The sequence below is a fragment of the Benincasa hispida genome, chromosome 7, assembly GCF_009727055.1.
Source record: "Benincasa hispida cultivar B227 chromosome 7, ASM972705v1, whole genome shotgun sequence".
Classification (NCBI taxonomy): Eukaryota; Viridiplantae; Streptophyta; class Magnoliopsida; order Cucurbitales; family Cucurbitaceae; genus Benincasa; species Benincasa hispida.
Genome location: NC_052355.1, coordinates 19,601,238 through 19,604,434, shown reverse-complemented (window position 1 = coordinate 19,604,434; position 3,197 = coordinate 19,601,238).

Here is a 3,197-nt window from a genome sequence, read left to right as displayed (position 1 = left end):
TTCACCATGTACTTCGTAAATCAGATTTACTTGTTCTCATTTTTCTTCTTTTTGAGACATTTCCAAAATCCCTCAATAACTTACATTCCAAACTTATTAGGAAATGTTTTCCTTAGTATTTCTAGTCATTATAATTTTCTTGAAACCCTAATGATACTTAACTTTGTAGATCATTTAGCTTCCCATGACTCTAACATACAATATGTTTTGTCATGTTTTTTTATCTAGACACATCATATTTTATGTAGACAATTATAGTAAGCTATTGATGCAAAGTCTATTCATGAACACTTCATGAAATGGCAACAATTTTGTTGAAAATATTTTCTAAATTAAAAGACAAAATTATACTGCTATTGTGTGTTGATGAAATTTTCAATGTAATATTCATCAAAACTTTTGATTTATAACGACAACTAAAACTTTTAGAGAAAAAGACATAGCGTTGAATTATACATACAATATGTTAATCGACTATATGTCGTCTATTATCCATTCTAATTTAGAAAAAAAATTAAAGATGAACCCATGAATTTGAATATGAATATCATTCATATAAATGCAAAATTTTTATTGCTATGATACTCTAGTAAGTCAAAATAAAAGTCACCGTAGGACAGTCAATCATTCCTTTACTTGACTGAGACATTCTCAACCAAATGTTCCACCAGAATAACTCTTTATTTCCATAATATCTAGTTACCATATTTTGGTCAAGAAACCATTAACTTACTAGTTACCATATTTTGGTCAAGTATAACCCTTCATTTTATATTCTAGAGTTCCATCCCAATGAGCCAACCGTAGGAAAAAATCGATTGGGGCAAAAACTAAAGCAATTCTACTCATTTGTAGAGTTTGGGTAAAATTTCATGCAAACATCATCCGTAGGGGGACATAAGCAAAGGTGTCTCGAGATCGAGCATGAAAGTTTACTGCAAACTAATGAAAGAGACCTAAGATGTGTTGACACACTTCCCTCTCCTACTTACTATAAACACTCTCTCCATTCACTTTGATATTGACCTATGCAAACACCATTCGTAGGGGGATACAAGCAAAGGTGTCTCGAGGCCAAGCATAGATCTGACGGTTGTGAACTATTTAGGGAGAAACGTGAAAAGAAAATTGAAGTATCGTATATATCATTTTCCTCCCACTGAGTGTTTTGCAAATGATGGTTCATAACTTAGGTAAATTAGGCTAATAAATTTATCTAAGTGATTTGTTAACTTGACCCAATATAACAATTATATTGGATAGTTTAACAATGTTGATTTATGTTTATTAAATATTTTAATAAACATTAATCACTCATTGCATGCTTATAAAATTATTGTCTAATTCACCTTTCAGGACGATTCTTAGGTATCTATTTTTCGTTTGCGTCAGCTTAAATACCTCAAACTTAGACAGAGCCTTCCTTGGACAAAGATCCCTTATGGACAATTATGTTATAAATTTAATATTTTATTTACTCCAATTTAACTAAAAGGAATTAAAAGATTAATGCTATTTCTAATCATATTAGAAATATATTAACATAGGTCTAGGTGAAATTAATTTTAGAACATTTAAAATTAATTTTAACCTATGTTTAATGCAACTCTTGATTATAGATTTTAATTATAATTTAGTTAACTTATAACTATTATAAAGTTTAATGAAATAATTAAAACCTAAGCCATGCATCTAATGACATACATAAAAGTATAATAATTATATTTTTAAGATAATGTCATGTTTCATGTATTTTCATTTTCATTATATAACATAACATTTATATTATCAAATAATGAAAATAAATAACACATCCATCATATAATATAACACTTATATTATACATCATACAAATATAAAATTTATAATAAAGTATGATGCATGGACATGTTATTATGCATGCAATCATATAACACAATATGATATATAAATAATTAAAATCATACGTCATATGTATAGTTAAATAAAACAACAATATTGGACTGTAATTGACATCCTAAACATTAATTAAATTAATATAACATTTATATTATTTAATTAATGAAAATAAAATAAATAAATAATTATTATAAATTAATAATTAAAAAACAACAAAACTACTGGGAAACTCAAACCTATGATCTAGAGGTTTCCTAATGCACATGCGGACCATCTGAAGCATTGCAACACTTTGATGCTAGAGGTGCGACACTAACTTTTATGTTGTCGCAATGTTGGGCTGTTGCGTGCAGTGTTGCACTACTCCGTATTGCAACGTTGGGCCATACTACAAAGAAAGTCTACTCTACTTCGCTCGTTCATCCGATTTATTCTGTTCTTGTTCCAAAATTTCACTGATTCGAAGCCAGAACTCCATCACAAACGACACAAACAATTATATGCTCAATAATATGAAATAAATGCCCAAAACACTGGGCAATTACAACTTTAAACACTTTAAAACGATAAATTCTAGGCCAATTTCGAAATCATCCAATATGCAAAACTCATGCATTCATAATGCATCATGCACTTACCAAAACTCTAAATTAAAGTTTCAAAGTGAAATTTAGAGATTCAAGATGGCTTTGATACCAATTGAAGGAATTGCAATTCCCCGCAGTAGAAGCAATTGGATGCATCAATCCCTAAATTTCGTTTTACAGAATGTACAACATAATTCAAAGTGACGGAAACGATGAAAAAACATAAACCTAAGCATGCTTTCTACAATGTTAAAATAGAGAGAAAGAGATTAAGAAAGCACTCACCTTTGAATACCAATTCTTCACGTTCCTCTGAAAATCAAGTCGTGTTCTTTTGATCTTACGAACTCGACATCCACGAACTTAATGAACAGGAACAGACACCACCAAGGGGTCTTCCTCGTTATTCTCAAGGACGAGAATCGTGTAGAGGTGTGGACTTGCACTCAATCTTGGTGTGGGGGAAGGAGAAGAGAATTGAGATTTTTTTCTTCTCTGTAAATAATTCACAGAGATAAGGAGAACCAGAGAGAGAACTTTCTTTCTCTTCTAATTTTTGTGTGAAAGAGGGAGAGATTAAGGGGTGATGGAGTTATAACTCCCTCCCCTTTATTTTTGAATAAATTCAAATTCAAAAAATTTGAATTTAATATATATTATATTCAAAATCAAATCATTCTCAAGTTAAATTTGGTGTACTCCAAATTTTATTAGAATAAAATTAAAATCATA